The 21,675-nt window shown below is 31.6% G+C and overlaps 2 long non-coding RNA genes across 2 annotated transcripts; both read right to left on the bottom strand.

Moving 5' to 3' along the window:
- Window positions 1-406: 406 nt before the first annotated feature.
- Window positions 407-7,576, bottom strand: LOC139526777 (uncharacterized). The gene is made up of 3 exons (XR_011665167.1): window positions 7,490-7,576; window positions 1,752-1,988; window positions 407-1,002 (listed from the first exon to the last, which is right to left on the bottom strand). It is a non-coding gene; the product is annotated as an uncharacterized lncRNA (long non-coding RNA).
- Window positions 7,577-11,711: 4,135 nt separating this feature from the next.
- LOC139526776 (uncharacterized) lies at window positions 11,712-15,202 on the bottom strand. Its single transcript, XR_011665166.1, has 3 exons — window positions 15,112-15,202; window positions 12,878-13,114; window positions 11,712-12,116 (listed from the first exon to the last, which is right to left on the bottom strand). It is a non-coding gene; the product is annotated as an uncharacterized lncRNA (long non-coding RNA).
- Between the last annotated feature and the right edge of the window lie 6,473 nt (window positions 15,203-21,675).

Genomic DNA, 21,675 nt, shown 5'->3' with positions numbered 1-21,675 from the left:
AATAAATTTCAGAGGAAGATCAAAATTTAAAATGATCAAGAAGTTCCTTAGAGTGTTTTCGAAACACACGATTTATCAACTTAATTAAACACAGTGTAGAACATATACCATTCATAGTTACAAACCCAACAAAACCACATCGATTTGTCTATCCGTTAGCATTCAATGTCTGTTTTTGATTGGTTTTTACTTAATAAAAGTAACATATGCATGTATTGCCATCGGAGGGGTTTGATCTTCTGGTTAGGTGTACATTTTCTCATTCAACATGTTAGGCTTTATTTTATTAATCTGAAAAATTGATATATGTAGACGAACGAGTCAAGTACAGATAAGTGAGAATAAGACAAATTATCTATCATGAATACCTTTAACTAACATTTACCAAAGTTAGCAATTACAAGTATTTTGGGCACTGTTTTATTGTACCAATGCTTCACAACCATTTATATATTAACAAATATTTCTGAAGTGGTCATAATCAGTGTACTAAGCTTTATTTTTTGAAAAAAAACCATCTCTGAATTTAAAACCATGGATTACTTGTTCATTTACATAAAATACATCTTAATTAATAATTTATCTGTTACTTTATTATGAATTTCAAAGTATTTTTTTTTTTTATGTGGAATTGTAAAACCTACTTCGGATATATTTGAAGAAACTGAAAAAGGGATACAACAAACATCTTTTTTATAACATGAATCATTAATTGTCACTACATTCCATACCGTTGCTGCTGTGAGTAAGAAAAACAATGTATAAGACTCATCGAAAGCAATGTTAACATTGTGTATGCATGTATAGAATTGGCCGCAGCGGTTGGTCCATTACAAAAGTTTCCTGTGCACATTGTAACACAAGTTGTCGTTTTAGTGCCTGTAGTATGTTGACACAAGGAATCGTTTCTGTCTTGGACATTCTTTAGAGTTTTCAAAGCTGTTGTGTCAAACGACCAGGTGATGCCATCGCAACATGTTCTGATATACGCATTTATGACTCCTGGAATTGATATATATATATATATATATATATATACAAATAATATATCTGGTATATGACTGATTTTTTTTACACCAATATGGTGAGCAATTATATTTGTGTTTGTTTATAATAACGTATCCTTCATTAGGTATTTAATACCGGGAAAGTAGCTATAGATATTCTCCCCAGTATTCAATTATTCGATGAGTTTCAGAAGCGATTTTTTAGTAATTCCTTTTTACATTTATTGACGGCCCTTCGAAAGACCCGAAATATTTTACAAATCTCCCAATGATTGCTGATTTTTCATTAGTAAACTCTCCAGTTTAACTCTCTATGAGACATATAATAATGTCATATTGAAAAGAGTGATAAGCTCTTTAAAAAATCAAAGATAGTAGTACTTGTTAAAAGAGTAACCATTGTTTTTCAGAGCACTATTAAAGACTTATATTTTCATATGCTGCTGTATCATGCCATTTAAAATGAAACAATCACGTGAAGTGTGCACAGTGGTTCATAATCATGACAAGCTTTAAATATGTCGGCTTTTCTATTCTATTCAACAATTATTCGGGAGAGTTTCCATTGCTCAATCTTAAGTTATCTGTGTAGTTTTTTTGACTATTGTTGGTCTGTTCTTTGTTTGTTATTTGACTAGGGCTTGTTTTTTTCTTGGGCTTTTACATTTTCATATCTCCTCGGTATCTCCCCCTTTTTTTAAAACAAATTAGAGACTGTAAAGGAGAATCAGTTAAATAACATACCTCTAGCTTCAAATTTCTCTACGCAACAATATTTATGTCCAACTAGAGCACTACAATTCTGTACGTACGGATCATTCTTATAATCTTTCATAAACGTATTCGCATCGCCCCCATATTCATTTTTTAGAATAGTATGTAGCTCTTCCATCCTTCATGTGTTAACCTGACAGTCATTTGCACCTTCTGCGCTGGAGGAATCGCTGCAGGCAAAGCACATGTGAGTTTCACATTGTGTTTCTGAAATATTTAAGAAGTATTTATCATTTAAACATTACTTAATGGTTGTTCTGATTTCGAAAAGATTACCATGGTACTGCTCCCGCAATTTTGATTTGATCAGATAGGTAGTACGCTATACTTAAATAGAACATAATTAAACATAAATAACCTTAAAGTGGTACCCAACACGTTTGCTACGATTAATTTGGCTCGTTTAATTTTCATAAAATTTTGACAAAGTATTTACTTTGACCGTTTGACAAAAATACAAAAAATTCAAAACATTTGAACCAACCAATTTATCAGAAAAATTACACTAGTTATATAGCAGTTTGACAAACACTAATTACGATTATTGAGAAGCTTAATATACAAAACAACATAATTAAGGAGGCTCGAGGGTATAAAAATTTCAGAAAAAAAATAAACATTTGTTTTTCATTACAAATTTTATTTATTACCTTTTGTAGTTGTTACTTTATCATATGGCACAAAAAACATTCAAAACAATTAATTCGTGTTGGCCCCAGATGACTTTTAAAATGTAAACATCATTGAAAAAGTTCCAAATTATCTCCCTTTGGTGGAAAAATGCTATTTGTTGGCTTTAAAATTGAAATATCTCTTTTAACTCATCGGTGACCTACATTTTTTAATATAATTTCGATATATGCTGTACTTAAACTAAATCATTGTAAAATTTGAGCGATTTCTGTAATAAATTTCTTTTTTTTATTTCGATATTACCTTTATTTCTCCTATTAGTTCAACAGGGGGAAAAAACACTTTTACAAAGATGTATGCTTCTTTCGGAGGCAGATTGTGAGCGCAAATGAACGGTGACCCCATTTTTTTATTTTATTTTTCTCTTAACTATAAGATAAAGTTCATTTATAGAAAAATATAGAGAAATCCTATATAAATGATTTAGACCCGCGAACCCCCTTAAAACGTTTAGCTGATTTTACTCCCTTTAGTGGTAGGTACCACCTTAAATTTTATTATAAAACCATTATACACACATTATTATGTGCCAGTAATAATACCACATAACTGTAGAAAATCATTTCATCATGTGTAAGAGGATGTTCTGCCTTTATCCTGCTTTAATTGACAATTAAACGAGGTCAAATTACTGAATAGCCCTCTCCTAATGTTTTAATCTATTATTTTGCATTAACAGGAAATAGGATTCACCCAATCATGGGTTTACCTGTACTTACAATGTATTCAAATTATTTAAACACATTTTAGTTTAAATATAAGTATTACGAATATATGTTTTAAATATTACTTACAAATACAAAAAAATACAATTTCAAATTGGCATTCAGATTCGAATCAAGAATTTATAATCTTAGATGTGGCGTTTTTGAAGAGATGGTGCCTGGTATCGTCAGAATTCAACAATTCTATCCAAATTCGCTATTTTGTTTATTTTTTTATAAGACAATCTCGGTATAAAATATTTTCTTTTGATAAATGAAATCGATTATCGAATATCAATATAAACATACATATAAATCATATCTGTTTAAAAGACCACAAATCATAATCATAAACATCAACACTTAAAGCAGTGTTGATGTTCGATCAAATGTGAAAAGTCGTTTTTAAAAATCTTTTTGTTTAAAACAAAAGATTTTTTCACGTTGTGTGATTTTTACATATTTTCTTTTATCATGCAGTATATTTTGATTGTAAAGGCACATTCATGTACCATTTAGAAATTTACCATATAATTTATTCTAGAACTATACTGAGGAATATAATAAATTGTCTGGTAGAATATAAATGAAACAAATAAAAAACACAAAAAAACTTTATTCATTGTAATGAACTTGTCTTGTATATATTGTAAAAGTCAATAGCGTTTACACAAAGCAATACAAATTTAAATGTTAGGTTAGGCAAATTATCGTATAAGAATATGATATATTTGTCCTCGTTATAGGACAGCTGGGTCAGATTGAAATCGACCCGATTGACTTAAATCAGTTAACATACATGTAATTATATCGAGTTGACATCCAATGATTTGATAAAAGAACTTTACAAAATACCCTGTCATCATATGTAATTGGATACTCTCCATTCATCATGTTTTACAATAAACCAAGGTCAAATTACTGAATATCCCCCTCTTTAATGTTTTAAATCTATTATTTTGACATAACGGTAAATTAAGATCACCAAATCATTGTTATAGTGATTAAGATGACTGCTACGCCCCTATTTTTTTTTTTACATTTTTACTTATTATGTCTGTTTGTTTTGCTCAAATATGGTAATCAATATAATGGAAATTAATGCGACTGTTATACAAGTGAGAGATTTAGCTAGCTATAAAACCAAGTTTAATCCCCGATATCATCATAAGAAAATGCTTGTACCAAGTCTGGAATTTGACAGTTGTTATCATTTCGTTTGATGTGTTTCAGCTATTGATTTGGCTTTTTAATTACGGAATTTCCGTTTTTAAATTTTCATCGGCATTCAGTATTTTTTGTCACTTTACCTTGTACTTGAGATATTTTCAAGTTATTGCAACAAATTTTTGTTAAAATTTCAAAATAACGAATATATATTTTAAATACCAATTGGGAATACAGTGTATCTTTTTTTAATTTCAAATTGGTATAAGTATTCGAATTTAGAATCAATATTTCTGATTAGGTGTTTTTGAAGAGTTGCTGTTTGGAAATCTATAGAATTCATAGATACTATTCTCAGCAATTTCAAAGATTTCCCAGAATACAACATTTTCTACTTCATCAATAAATTTGATCTTCAAATATCAATGTGTAAATAAATGAAAATAACATCAATTTAAAATCCTTAAATTATGATCATGAACTAACATAATATAAAGCAGTATTGATGATGTATCAAATGTGAAACAATCTATTAATTGAAAACAAACAATTGTTCCTACGTTGAATGATTTATATATATATTTTATGCAAGTCCATGAACAATTAGAATATCATATAATTTATTCAACCAGAATGTGAACAAAAAAGTATAACAATATACAATTAAACAAATACAAAAGAACTATACTGCGGGATAGAGTTACTTGTCTGATAGAATAGAAATACAACAAATAAAAAACACAAAACAACTTATACATGTGTTATTTATTGGGATGAATTTGTTCTTTACTTGTTAATAAAGTCAATACACAGCTACTTTTGCATAGGTACTATTTCTGTACTTTTAAAGTTGATTTTTATGTGATAATTTGCCTTACCTAAGATGAATTTGCATTACTTTGTGTAAATGCTACACAGCTACTTTTGCATACTAGGTACTTTTTCTGTACCAAAAATCTGTAGTACTATTTCTTTACTTTAGAATTATTGTAATATTTAGGTACTTGTATTTTCAAGTACTTGATTTGTATTTAAAATATTGGTACAAAAATAATACAAATCAAGTACTGTAAAATACAGGTACCTAATTATTACAATAATTTTAAAGTAACAAAATAGTACTAATATTAAAAGTAGATATCAAGTACTACAGATTTTTGGTACAGAAATAGTACCTATGCAAAAGTAGCTGTGTTGCATTTACACAAAGTAATGCAAATTCATTTTAGATAAGGCAAATTATCACATAAAAATAAACTTTAAAAATATATATGAAATCTTTGTCCTCGTTTTAGGACATCTGCGTCAGATAGAAATCAACCCGATTAACCTCCATCTGTAATCTTTTATCTGGTTGATAATCTGCTACGCAAAGTTTGTAATTGTTGTTAATGATTTGATATAAGAACCATACCAATACATACCAAAATGGATTTTGAATGTTCCTAAATATGTCAAAGTGTGTATTATTATGCGTTTATTTTTCTACATTGGCTAGAGGTATAGGGGGAGGGTTGAGATCTCATAAACATTTTTAACCCCGCCGCATTTTTGCGCCTGTTCCAAGTCAGAAGCCTCTGACCTTTGTTAGTCTTGTATTATTTTAATTTTAGTTTCTTGTGTACAATTTCGAAATTAGTATGGTGTTCATCATCGCTGAACTAGTATATATTTATTTAGGGGCCAGCTGAAGAACGCCTCCGGGTACGGGAATTTCTCGCTACATTGAAGACCTATTGGTGACCTTCTGTTGTTGTTTTTACTATGATCGGGTTGTTGTCTCTTTTGCAAATGTTATATTTATTGATATATGTTTATAAGTGAATATACTAAACTACTTACTTACTTACTTACTTACTTAGGAGATAACTGTATTGTATTTTAAGCTCCGACGGCATCAATTGAGGATTTGATGGTCGCAAATTAAGTTTACTGGCGACGCGTTAGCGGAGACAGTAAACGGGTATTTGCGACCATCAAATCCCCAATTGATGCCGTCGGAGCTTTAAATACAATATTGTTATCTCCATTCTATTGAAACTGACAGAAAGCAACGTTAAAACATGTAATTAAAATCTGTCATATGCCGTCTGCGCTTGCGCGTACGTCCCATAGCATCAATTGTCAATTGATGCCATGTAAAACAGTGACGTTATCCAATCAAAATGAACGTTACAAACGTTGTTGCATTAGAATTATAAATACATGTGTTCATATTTTTACGTGCACTTGTATCAGGTCAATTTCTATCTGACGCAGCTCAATTATTATAAGAAGTACTTTTCCTCCTCATATTACTGCCTTGCAGTAAGAAACGTGTTTTTGCTCTTTTATTAAGGAAAAGATGTAATTCATTTTCTACCTAATTTTTCTTCACATAACCAAGTTCTGTTTTCTCTTCAATTATTTGTCTATAAATACTTCGACCTAAAAATTCATAAATTATAAAATTGTCTATAGTGAAAGGTTTTAATCTTATTTAATTAACTAAATTTCAATTGCATTTTACAGAATACCTAAATTTTTATGCCCCACCTACGATAGTAGAGGGACATTATGTTTTCTGGTCTGTTCTTCCGTCTGTGCGTCCGTTCGCTTCATATTAAAGTTTTTGGTCAAAGTAGTTTTTGGGGAGGTTGAAGTCTAATCAACTTGAAACTTAGTACACATGTTCCCTATGATATGATCTTTCTAAGTTTAATTCCAAATTAAAGTTTTTATCCCAATTTCACGGTCCACTGAACGTAGAAAATGATAGTGCGAATGGGGCATCCGTGTACTTGGGACACATTCTTGTTAGACTTAGTTTCATTATTATGATCTATTAAACTTCCAATCACTTCATTATTTTTATGTTTTCAGCTTGATTTAAAATAAAACCAAATGTTCTTATATCAGACACAGAAAATCTTCTTTGATATGTAAAATTTTATTTGCAGACACAGAGATGTATCTTTCGTGCAAATCAGTCAATTGGGTAATATCAAATAGTTTCACCGCCAGTAAGAAACTATAAACATAAATTGAAAGTACAGAACTCTTTTTATCCCATATTGAAATCGCCTCATGATGTTTTGCAATAACCGAAATGTTTTAGCAATGTACAAATCTTTGAAAAACTCATTTTGAAACCAAAAAACTTACCAAAAATAAGAACAACGAAAGACAAAAGTCTTACAATCCAAACTGTCTTCATTTTTTGTGGGAGAACACACTGACCCGGTAATGACCTATTACGGATCTCTACTTTTCAATAGAATAAATCTTAAACATTTACAGTTACACTATTCAGTGTTATTTAAAAACAATTTGTAGAGACAGATCTAATTTCTTTGTTGGTTTGTTTGATTGAAATAATACAGCGAATATTCTCTCATTTAGGATATTTGATAAAGTAAAATCACAAAAAAAAACTCCGAGGGAATTTCAAAACGAAAAGTCCCTAATAAAATGGCAAAATCAAAAGCTCAAGCACATCAAACGAATGGATAACAACTGTCAAATTCTTGACTTGAAACAGGTATTTTTCATGTAGACAATTGTGGATAATTAATTATCAAAGGTACCAGGATTATAATTTAATACGCCAGACGCGCATTTCGTCTACATAAGACTCACCAGTGACGCTCAGATCAAAAAAATTATAAAGTACAAAGTTGAATAGCATTAATGACCCGAAATTCAAAAACGTTGTGTTAAATACGGCTAAGGTAATCTATTCCTGGGATAAGAAAATCCTTAGTTTTTTAAATAAAATCAAAGATTTGTATCAGGAAATTTATAAAAATAACCATATAATTCATATTCATGTCAACACCAAAGTGCTGACTACTGGGCTGGTGATACCATCTAGGACAAAACGTCCACCAGCAGTGGCAACGATCCAGTGGTGTAAATAGTTATCAAAAGTATCAGGATTATTATTTGATACGCCAGACGACCTGGTTTGATAGCTAGATTAACATCTCACTTGTATGAAAGTCGAATACAATTCCACTATATTGACATTAATGAATGAACAAAAACAAACAGACACAATATTTCACGTTATGTATTTCATTCTGGTTTATTCCTATATATTTTGTGAATGACAATCAATGCAAAAACGAACAAATGTGCACCATTCTGATATGAATTGGAGCATAAGTCTACACACACAAAAAACAATCAGAATTTTTTTTGAATTAAACCTAACAGAAGAGAGTCGAAAGATTTCAGACTGACCTTCAAACTGATAAGTCGAACTATAACTGAATCAATTTAGTTAACAAAATGAAAAAGAATAAACCACAAACAACAGTATACGTAACACAACATAGCTGAATTCTTATATATATATATATATATACAACTCGTCTAAACATCAACCCAACAATGTTAGATCTGTAAATTTGCTTTCGCAAATTTTAGGATCTTCCCTCGCCGGGATTCTAACCCATGCTACTGTGATATCGTGACACCAAATCGCCTGCACTGCAGCCGTCCCGCTAGACCACACGACCACCTGGGCTCTCAAAAAAAGAGCTTTCGGTGGGCATGTGTTACCTTTCCACGTCAGTTTTAATCTAGCGGCGTACTACAGTACATGATATATAAGGCATGAAGATGTTATTGTTACAGATCAGCTAAATTATCTATAGTAAAGGATCCTACAAATTAATGTAATATACAGTCACAGAAAATAATTATATTCATAAGTACGTCTGAGTCAGTGACAAATCTACAACAGATGTATCCATCGGATCGCCATCAATGATGGTGATACATGGCTGTGTACATAATGTATATACAACTCGTCTAAACATCAACCCAACAATGTTAGATCTGTAAATTTGCTTTCGCAAATTTTAGGTTCTTCCCTCGCCGGGATTCGAACCCATGCTACTGTGATATCGTGACACCAAATCGCCTGCACTGCAGCCGTCCCGCTAGACCACACGACCACCTGGGCTCTCAAAAAAAGAGCTTTCGGTGGGCATGTGTTACCTTTCCACGTCAGATTTAATCTAGCGGCGTACTACAGTACATGATATATAAGGCATGAAGATGTTATTGTTACAGATCAGCTAAATTATCTATAGTAAAGGATCCTACAAATTAATGTAATATACAGTCACAGAAAATAATTATATTCATAAGTACGTCTGAGTCAGTGACAACTCTACAACAGATGTATCCATCGGATCGCCATCAATGATGGTGATACATGGCTGTGTACATAATGTATATACAACTCGTCTAAACATCAACCCAACAATGTTAGATCTGTAAATTTGCTTTCGCAAATTTTAGGTTCTTCCCTCGCCGGGATTCGAACCCATGCTACTGTGATATCGTGACACCAAATCGCCTGCATTATTAATTATTAATATGACAAGTTACAACAACACTGCTGCTATATATATCTGCTGCTATGCAGACATGATAAACCAGATACTGATTGAATAAAACTAAGTAAATTAAGGTAAATATCAAAGCCATGAATATATCCAAACTGGTGATGATATTTCGAGCATCTTTGCTGTTAGGAGTTGGATTTACAACAACACAAAAACCCTGGCCCCTTGCTTTTGATGCCATTGGTGGGTTTGTGTTCGGAATCGATACATCATATCCTATAGTTTCCATTATACAACTAAACTATGAAGTTTTTTTCTGTCGTGTTTTTTATTTATCATGTTAACGTTGCTATTTGTTTTTTTATTTATACCAAATGTATGGATAACCCTGTTATTGAATCTTTTTCTTCATAATATATATCATAAAAGACATAGGCGACGACATGTGTATGTAATTTGCAACTCAAGTATATAAAATGTACATGAATAAAATAACATATTAATCCATTGATCAATTAAGAAATTATGAAGAAACTAAAGTTCAAACTTTCAAAGGCAAAATTGACCTGAGATTAATTTAACTTTTTTTAGGGTACATATTGGCCACATTTAAAGACAACAGTTGGCAATAGTAATATACCGCTGTTCAAAAATCACTAATCTATTAAAAGAAAATAAATCTGGGTCACAAACTAAAACCAAGGGAACCACATATCATTTATAAGAGGAAAACATTGGAATAACAGAAACACTGAAGTGCAACAAAACTAACGTCATGAAACGGACTATTTGAAAACAACTTCCATATTTATGACTTCGTACAGGATATTTTAGGGAAAATGGTGGGTTGAACCTAGTTTTCTGGAAAGCCTAACCTCCATCTGATATGACAATGTTAACAAATATCGCTGCGGGACAGGAATACAGTATAAACAAATGCTAGAACAAACCAGGCACATAGGGACGCACACATAAACAATATAATAGTACACGACGACACGTAAAGCGCAGAATATACACAGACATCTTCTATTAACGACAGCACATGACACCACAAACAGTGACGTATACAAAATCTTGAAATTCATACAACTATATGAAACGAATTCCACTATAATGGTCGAAATTATGTAAAGTAATTGCGGTGCCATATTGTTTGCATGTATTCTGTTATTTTATTAAGTCGGTACATCTTTTGAGCTCATCTGACACACAGATTTTCGTATCATTTAGCGTCCGTCGTCGGTTTACTTTCACAAATCAGACAGGGCAGAAATGTACATATTGTTGAGCTCTCTTCCTATTGTATATTTTTGTCAAAACTGTCAGATGACTCTTCTAGGATTTGTTTCCTTTATATGACAAATTTTATCAATTTGTTATAAATATTTGCTCTTTTCTAAATATAGAAAAAAACAAGAATGTGGCCATAGTACACGGATGCCCCATCCGCACTATAATTTTCTATGTTCAGTGGACCATGAAAATGGAGTAAAATCTCTAATCAGGCATTATAATTAGAAAGATCATATCATAGGGACATGTGTACCAAGTTTCAAGTTGATTGGACTTAAAAACTACCTCGACCAAAAACTTTAACCCGAAGCGGGACAGACGGACGAATGGACGAGCGGACGAACGGACGGACGGATTAACGAACGGACAAATGGACGCACAGACCAGAAAACATAATGCCCATAAATGGGACATAAAAAGTGTGGAAAGAAACTATAAAAGCAAAAATGAACAGCAAGACAAGAACTAAAAATAATTCCACTTTGTTTAAAACATTAGATAACTTCTTCTTAGTGTTATTTACCTTAAATGACGATTCAAAAATAAAATCTTTTAGCTTTTTTTTCTAAGGTCTAACAAATATATTCTCCTCTCAAACTATAAAGTGAAATTGATTTAAACTTTGCCATAATCATAGTTAGGGATATGCTTTTTATTTTATTTGATTAAATTGCAAATCATATTAATTTGTAAAGTAGATTACAATATGTATCATGATACTATAGTATATAGATAATAGATACAAATATATATTAAGATTACACTTCACATGTAAATGATTAAGGAATGATACATCTGTTGTTGTTTTCTCTTAATATTAAAAAAAGCATCATATGAAATTTCTAGCACAATGACTACTGAGTGTAAAGGAAATCAAACTATGTTTGAATACAACTTATATAGGATATACGCGCCTATTAAAGCTATGTTTGTATGTAAATCATTTGCCGCAGCGCTAGGTCCATTACAGAAATTTCCCCGACACATTGAAACACATGTGGTTATTTCAGTGTCTACTTTATATTCACACAAAGAATCGTTGCTGGGTTGGATATTCTTCATTTTTTTCAAAACTGTTGTATTAAACGACCAGTTAATGCCATCGCAACATGTTCTGATATACGCTTTCACAAATCCTGAAATATAGAACATATATACCCTTAACTCGTTTTACATTGTAAATATGCAATTTAAATGTGGTGCTTCTTTAATATCGTCACGTATTCCTCATTCAGAATTTTTAATTGAAAACAAACAATGTCTACTATCAAAAAAACATTGAGCATTTTTTTAGACTCGATTGTTTTGGTAGAAATGTCACTATAGAAAAGGCGGGATAATTAGTATAGCAGCTATCGTTATTATTTATTCTTCAGACGGTGACAATATCAATTATATAATTTCTACTAAAAACAAGGTTAAAAAAATTAATATTTGAGAGTGATCAGTACTTTTTATAAAATATTACACTGTTCATAAATTAATTCAATCGAAAACGAGGTAGGTGACCCCATTTTAATTGCATCTTTTCAAAGTTATTACCTAGCCTTAACAAAACATACAGAAGATAGTTTTGGCAGATATGAATAGAAGAATGTGTCTTTAAATTTCTGATGTATAGGGACTTGTAGTGTGCAGGGTGGTTCATGGTTGTTAAAAGCAAAATCTTTTTAAATAGTTCTGCTTTTATTCTGTTGACTAACTTTTTGGTCGGTTTCGTGTTGCTCCATCTATGGTTTCTCCGGTGTGTTTTCTGGGCTGATGTTAGTCTTTTATTCGTTTGTTTATCGATCATGAAGTTGTTCGTTTTTCTTTGACTGTTTTTTTAGTTTCCATTTAGTCCCCCCCCTTTTCAAAAAAACTTATCGACTGTAAAATTATTTGTTTAAAAACATACCTCTTGCTTTATATTCCTCTTTGCAACAATAGTTATGTCCAGCCAATACACTACAACTTTGTACGTACGGATCATTTATAAAATCTCTCATGAAAACGTCCGTATCGTTCTTATATTCATAAATAAGCTTAGTATGAAGCTCCTCCATCCTGCCTGTGTTAACCTGACAGTCATTTTTACCCTCTTTGCTGGAGGTGTCTCTGCAGGCAAAGCACATACGAGTTTCACATTGTGTTTCTGAAATATTCAAGACGTTTGAAATCATTTTTACAGTAAGGATTATTTTGATCTCAAAAAGATTTGTATGGTATTTTGCTCCCGCAATTTCTTTTTGATCAGATTAGTTTTAAACCATACTCAAATAGAAGCAGACCTCAGAAACATTAGTCGTCTTTGTTTTATTCGATACTCCTTACACATAAACTCCAAAGACCAACCAGCTCACACCTTATAATGACTTTAAGTCATGCTATCATTTCATTTAGTTAGATAATAATGAACTTATCATGCTTTACAATAAAACAAGGTCAAAGTTTTGAACCCCTTTCCCCTTTATTAAACTTTTAAAATCTTTCAGTTCATATTGTTAGATTTTACAGCATTTTTTTTCTCAAGTAAATTACTCTTATTAAGTGTTATTTGGTGGAGATAAGTTTTTTTTTCTCTAAAGAAGATTTATTTGAAAAAAAATTGTATTAAAAAAAATGTAGGTAGGAATTAAACGGCCAAGCCAAAAAGTGTTGGATGCAAAATTGTCGATTACTAAAGGATTGTTGCTAATTAATAATATTGTATGCTTACAATTTTTACATTAACCTAAATTAAAAGCACATAATCTGCCTCTTGTATATACAAAGTATGGAAATAACTGCAACATATTTAAGTGTGAATGTCTATATGATGATATTTTTAAATTCTAAATTGGCATACAGATTCCAAGCAAGAAGTTATAATTTTTAGAATAGCTATTTTTGAAGATTAGTCTTTTTTACATGAATATACATACAAAATAAAAGATATAACAATAAAATGGATAAGATCAAAACAAAAAACCAGTATAATTTGCATTTAAAATCCACAAACTAAACTTAAACATGAACATAACATAAAGCAGTACCAAATGTGATAACGTCTTTGTTAAAATTATAATCATTTGAAAAGAACAGATTTTTCCACGTAGTGTTATTCTTGGAAGTTGTATTCTTTTAATCGTAGTTTAATTTTAGTGCATGAGTAAGCGCGTATCATATAGAATAGAAGATACTTTGTTCTTACCCAATAGGCACAAATGGTATAACAATTAACTATTAAACAAATACAAAGCTGAAGGAAAAAAGTACTCGACTGAAAGAATATGAATGTAACAAATAAAAAAACACACAACACACAAAAAAAAGCTTCTGACATGTATTATTCATTCTGATGAATTTGTATTGTACCTATTGTAAAATGCAATAATAAATTCATATGATGGATAAGAATTTAAATCACCTTTAAAGGAAATGAATATTTACTCACAAATTATAAAATTGTTTAATCCACGTAAAGAAGAACTGTTCATCCTCGTTTAAATGGCTAAACATTTTCACCTTAGGGAACGACCATTTTACTTCAAAAAAAGGGGGGTCCTAAATAATATTCTGATCGCCAATTTGATGAAGAAATACAATATTGTGGTCAGGCAGATGACAGAAAACATTATTCTGAATCCAAATTTTCCGATTCCTAATAGTGTAAAATTTTGAAAACAGACATTTGAATGATAGATTCAAAAAAACTGAAAAAATGTTGGTGCTTGAATTATCTGACTCGGACAATTTTTTTTATCACATTAAAATTTTTCTCCTAATAACAATTTCTTTTAACAGATGAGTCAGTGTCTGTAAATAATTTTCTAGACTTCAATGTTTCACTATTCTTCTTCCGATCACTGAAGTTTGTTTTGTGCAAAGCTTGGTTTGAAATGAAACTTTTTTTTGTTATATATATATAAGGAGAAAGAAATTGTTCTTTAAAATATAAAACTATACGTGCTGAGACACAGCGTCTCCTATATCTATGCTGTAGATAAAATCGGTAATATTAAGAAAATGATTGATAAAAATTGATAAAATTGAAAGTTACAAAAATCTGAGTTTTTCCAAACGGCGTGGTGATATTTTTGCTATAATCAAATTATTTGAACAATCGTGTACAGAACACTTGAATACTCGGGTCGAAACCCCAAAACTTACCGAAAATAAGAACAACGAAGAATAGAGGTCCTACGATCCAAACTGTCTTCATTATGACGCAGTCCTAAATTGATAATTCGAAGAAAAACGCGGAGCCGGTAGTGAATTGTTTCGAATCACTAGTTTTTATAAATATAATACAAACGTAAAAATTACCGTAACCATATTCTGTTCTTTGAAAAAAAATAGATACAGAGAAAGATCTTATTTCTTGTTTAATTTTCTGAGTGCAATGATGTAGCTAATACAGTATAATTTCTGAAAGTAATATAATCCGCTGTATTCACGGTATAAATTCTTTTAAATTTATTTGTTGTATGAAAATCATTGAAAAAACGATAGAATGTGAACCATTCCGACGACAATTGGAACATAAGTAAATGCACACACAGACAGACAAACAAACAAACAGTATACGAAGACCTAGATGTATTATACTTTGTATGCAAATATCTTATGTAGCGAAGTTTCCGTGTGTCATATGTCCATTGTCCTTGGCCTCATTTTCATGGGTCAGTATCTGCTTACAAAAATTTAACGTTGTGGCACTAGCTACTAGATATATATATATATAAATCTAAATTAGGATTTTGTTTTGTTCAATCATTAAGTAAAGTGAAATAGTTAAATAATAATTCACATTTAGCAGCAAGTATGGTTCAAAATTTGACAAAATAAGCTAAAACACATTGAAGATTAATGATTCACTTGCAAGTGCATAATTCGAACTCATTGAATCCGCATGAATACTGCGTGATCAGTCTTTTAAAGGAAAATAATGTCAACATTGAAAGTGAAACAAAGGTAAATTGTTTGAATGACTGATTCGATCGACAAAAAATCATTCTTATACAGATGAAAACGATGATTAACATATATTTTAATATGAAATTAAATAGACCATGATAAGTCCAATTGCACGATTTCACTTAACTTTTATCTATATTTATATACCTTATATGGTCATCGGAGGTTTTACGAGGTCAACTCGATTTTAATTAGATTGCGTCTAGACTAAAATACACACCAAACGGAGCTACAATTTATCGAGCCCATGCTCTGTAAACTGTTTATTTTACACTTTAGATAATTTGGATACATGTTTTACATTGTTATAAATCAAATATGAAAATTTGAGACAAATCGGTGAACATGAATTTGACAACTAGTGCCCCTTTAAGTGAAATACTCACTTAAGATGAGTAAAAGGATAACAATATGTTGTAATTTTCAGTACACCCATGCTATTTTATTTATTTTTTATTTCTAATGGAAATTTCAGTTGTAATGGTTTAAATGAAAGCTTGTCGGATTTGTGATTCAGAACATTAATAATAAACACACCTTACATCTATTTTGATAAGATGAAACTGCATTTAAGTCCGATTTTGGGGGTATTTGTGTCCGTACAGTGTCTGAAAAACACATTTCAAATGATTTTTTTTTCGATTTTCTGATCGCCTTGATATCGGCAAAAGGGACTTTTTAAGAACGTTAATTATTACTCTAACGAAAAATCGTAGCTTTTTTTATCACTGCATGTAACAGATCATATACAAACTAAATATCAATCAGCGTACGAGAGGTTCATGTCTATCCTGTTACCGCTACTGAAATCAGTCGTTAAATTATTCTCCCTATGAATATTGAATCATTCAGTGTTGATTTCAAAAGTGCAAAGTAATCTTTACATTTAAAACGCCTCGTTTCTTGAACGACAGTGTAGAGAAAAAATATTTCAAGACATTTAGTGAAAAAAATAGAGTGTACTTTTTTTCATGTCTATGCTGTTACCAACAATTTTGATTAATTACACCAATAGTATGCTTGTAAAAAGTGCAATAACGTGTTGGAAACCAAATTCACAATAGAAAACCATAATCACTTCACCAAAGGGAGTAGTTATGTCACAAAAGCAATCAAAAACGAAGAAATTTGTCTTTCCTGATACTATGGTTGCTATGGTTATTTCCTTTTTACTTAACATATAGGTGCAAAACGAAAGAAATATTTCATTGTTTGAACTCATTTTAAGGTTATAACGTCTTAATCTTCCCAATTAAGCATTTGCAGGTGCAATACTGATATCGGTAACAGGATAGACAAAAAGGGATAGACTTTTATATAGTGATATATCAGAAACGTACGTTCCTGTTACCAACGAAATAGAGAGAAAAGTAAATTAACTGATGAGGGATTTACTTGATATTGGGTTTATTTGAAAGGGTGAAAAAATGCCGAACAATATAAATTGCTATCTTAGACTTGCATTACTGGTGGTAATTTTTACAACCTTTGAAAACCAATTTTTAGAAGCATTTTTCAGTACAACCTAGAAAATTGGCAAATAATCTATTATTTTACATAATGAATATATATAGAAGTTTATTATCTTGAAAACCATCGAGTTGGCTACGTAAAACAAGCTGAACATTTTATCTAAACCTTTTCTTAATAACCCAAAACTTCTTTTGAAAATGGTAACAGGATAGACAAAATATTGTACCACCGATCAAAAAATGTTTCAAGATATTCTTGTATGACATCATTAAGATTGCATCTTTTAATATGTTGTTCTAGAAGTACTGTTTGTTTTGATTTGCTTATGTAGAGGGTTTTTTAAGTTTTTTTAATTCCAAAATTCGACATTTTTTGAAAATGACCCATATAAGTTCCTGGCAGCGTATACATGTCCGTCGAGTAGCGTTCACCTGACCTTGACGTCATTCCATGGATCAGTGATCAAGGTTGAAGCTACGTCGTCAACTCAGTATCTCATAGAATATAAGCATGAGGTAACTTATAATTGGTTTATGAAATTATTCTGAGGTGTTAATGTCGCACTGGCAGATTTCTGTTGACGTTGACCTCAATTTCATGGTTCACTGGACAATGTTTACTTGTAATCGTAGTCTACTTCTCAGATATTTTTAGAAATAGGTCAATGTTGGTTCCTATAAGAAAAGATTAAAAGGTGTACGTGATCGATTGAGGGTTTCAAATGACCTTGGCTGTATCGTCATGGTTTATTGGTTAATTATAAGTTGTGTTATTTTGTCAATGATCAGATACTATAAAGCAATAGGTCAACTATATTGTGTGTTGAATAAGTGTAAGGTGTACATGTTTGTATGCATGGTTCATATAACCTTGATCCTATTCTCATGATTCACTTGTCAATATTAATATTTTGTGGTTTGATCGGTTTCTCATGTACTGTTATCGATAAGGCCACAATATATATAGGTGGTGAATGGAATGATTTCAAGGTCAACACTCTTTCAGAATGGATTAAGGCAGTGAGGTTGTTGATACAAATCAGAATTTAGAAACTGAATGGGTCTCTCAATGCCCATGCTACGTCAATCTTTAAAGACCCAAATGTTATAAAACACTTATCCTACTTCCATGACAAATATGTTGTTGTCCCCGCAGATAAAGCCCCAAACAACATCGTTTTTGTGTGTAAAACTCATTACATTAACTGCTTGATAAACGAATAAGGTATTGACAATTCACTTGGAAACTCAACATATACCCTCACGACACTTACCAAAGAGGAAATCCTGGATAATCATAGGTCTATTCTATGTTCCTTTTGAATTTCAACCAAAGATGAAATGGATCTTCGATCACTGTATTGGATACCTAAACTACATAAGTGTCCTTACAAACAACGGTATATTGCTGGGTCTTCCAAGTGCTCCACGAAACCTCTTTCTAAATTATTAACATCTATTTTATCAGCAATCAAAGACTGGCTTCAAAGTTATTGCCTATTCTAGAGGTGGCGTGAATCAGATGTGGATACTTAAAAATTCCAAAGATCTTTAAGAGTACATACAATATAACTCTCTTTCATCTTGTAATAGTATTAAAACATTTGACTTTTCTACACTTTACACAAGTATTCCACAGTCCAAACTAAAAGACAAATTGAAAGAGTTGGTATTGCTTTGATTCATCAAAAAGAATGGCCAACGTAAATACAATTATCTTGTCTTAGGGAGGGATAAATCATACTTTGTAAAGGATCAATCTGACTCAAACAAAAAATTCTCTGAAACTGACATTATCAAGATGTTTGATTTCTTGATTGACAACATATTTGTTACGTTCGGAGGACGTGTTTTTAACAGACTGTCGGCATTCCAATGGGAACCAATTGTGCCCCTCTACTTGCCGACTTGTTTCTTTATTATAATGAGGCTTACTTTATACAGGAACTTTTTGGAAAGAAAGATAAGAAGTTAGCGCTATCCTTTAATTCAAAATTTGGAGACTATGTGTAACGCATCTATCCCATCGAGCTAAAGGATACTACAGATACAGTTAAGTCGGCCTCATATCTTCACTTACATCTAGAAATTGACAATGAGGGTCGGTTGAAAACAAAACTTTACGACAAAAGAGATGATTTCAGCTTTCCAATTGTGAACTTTCTATTTCTAAGTAGCAACATTCCAGCAGCACCTGCATACGGGGTATAAATCTCCCAATTGATACAATATTCCCGTGCTTGCATTCCCTATCATGATTTTCTTGATAGAGGGTTGCTGCTCACAAGGAAGCTATTCCAAATGTGAAGTTGTAATCATCCTTTCGTAAATTTTACGGACGCAATCACGAGTTGGTTGACCGTTAGGGAATAACCGTTTCACAAATGATATCGGATATGTTCCTTACGTCGTAACTACAATCCCCTTCCCTTTCATGAATGTGAGCTACCGAATAAGACTATTTACCGGATTTGTTATCACATAAGCAACACGACGGGTGCCACATGTGGAGCAGGATCTGCTTACCCTTCAGGAGCACCTGAGATCACCCCAAGTTTTTGGTGGGGTTCGTGTTGCTTATTCTTCTATGTTGTGTCACATGTACTATTGTTTGTCTGTTTGTCTTTTTCATTTTTAGCTATGGCGTTGTGAGTTTGTTTTCGATTTATGAGTTTGACTGTCCCTTTGGTATCTTTCGTTCTTCTTTTGTCTAGCATTGTTCATATGGCCTTATTTTAACGATACATTGATCATTGTTAAGATTTTGTGGTTTGATTTGTTTCTCCTATACATTTTGCGATAGTACCTTAATTTGTGTGTGGGATGATTGTAAAGTGTAAATGTCTGTCTAACATGGTTCATATGAACTTGACATCATTCTCATAACTCATTGCTCAACGGTACCCGGCTCTAGAACAGACATGTTAAACATTCTATCTAGTTTTTCAACTGAAGAAGAAGTGTCCATTTTACTTCTTAGAACTCCTTTAGTATCAGGTTTATAAGTGGAAGTGTCTAGTTTACCTTTCAAAACTCCAACCCTTTTGTTATGTTTTATTATGGTCATAACAATCTTTGAGTTCAATATTATCAGAGAAAAAATAAAAATTCCCATGGCTGATTTTCTTAAAGTTATAAATTGTCCAAATTTGTCTCCAAATACATCGTACAGATCACATTCTTGTCCTAATGTATAAACTTGATTTTGTACCCATAGCAGTGATGGGGTTCGTGTTGTTTATTCTTTAGTTTTCTATGTTGTGTCATGTGTACTATTGTTTTTCTGTTTGTCTTTTTCATTTTTAGCCATGGCGTTGTCAGTTTGTTTTAGATTTATGAGTTTGACTGTCCCTTTGGTATCTTTCGTCCCTCTTTTACAAGTCCAGAAGTAAAAATCCACACTCCAAAAGATAGACGAATGGCCATTTCACGTGTGACATATTTTAGACATTTCAGAGGAGTGATGATAGAAAAGAATTTCACAAATGTCAGTAATAAAAGTAAATATCCAGTTATGAACATCTGGGTCTGGGCCAATACGGCAATTGAGAAACAAAACTTGTACCTTCTAAACTCGGATACAATTGCATTAATAAATTATTGAGGTAGGTGTTGCTTGTTTTCTGTTCTATTGCATTATTCCCACGTTTCAAATTTCAATTTATTAATGCAATTGTATCCGAGTTTAGAAGGTAAACGCAATAGAAAAACCTTCAGCTTTGACGTTTTCATTCGTATGACGTCATGTTTTGAAATGACGTTAATGCGCCAAAATCATTACTGGAATTTCGCGGAATTTTAATTTATTTTGTTTTTGTCCATTTTTCTAATCTCTAATGTGTAAATTCTTTTTGTTATGCGTCAGAATCAGAATAAATGTTCTGTAGGGTTTTATTCAATTGTAATTGTTAACACAGCGAAATCCACAACCGTTTACACATAGGTTACGATACATGTGGATTTACGTGGGAGGCATATTTTGTGTACATCTTGGAGTCTGCTCTAAGTATAGATATATCGAGAATTTTATCACGGTGTTGTTTACAAAGCGAAAGAAGCACGTCATATTAGAATAAATAATTTACATGAAGCTGAATAAGTATATATCTGTTAATTGCATAGCTTTTGCTATTTGAATTCATTGATTAAAGATATTTATTTATATTGTAAAGTTTAATATTTGTATCGTCGCAAAATCTTTGGTCACCTTCTTTGGTTACCTTCTGTGAGAAACATATATATTTTATAGATCCTAATTAAGTGCTTGAAGATACCGACCGTGGAA

The sequence above is a fragment of the Mytilus edulis genome, chromosome 6 (genome assembly GCF_963676685.1).
Source record: "Mytilus edulis chromosome 6, xbMytEdul2.2, whole genome shotgun sequence".
In the NCBI taxonomy this organism is placed as follows: domain Eukaryota; kingdom Metazoa; phylum Mollusca; class Bivalvia; order Mytilida; family Mytilidae; genus Mytilus; species Mytilus edulis.
The sequence above is the reverse complement of the archived record's forward strand: the minus strand, read 5'-3'. Positions and strand labels throughout refer to the sequence as shown.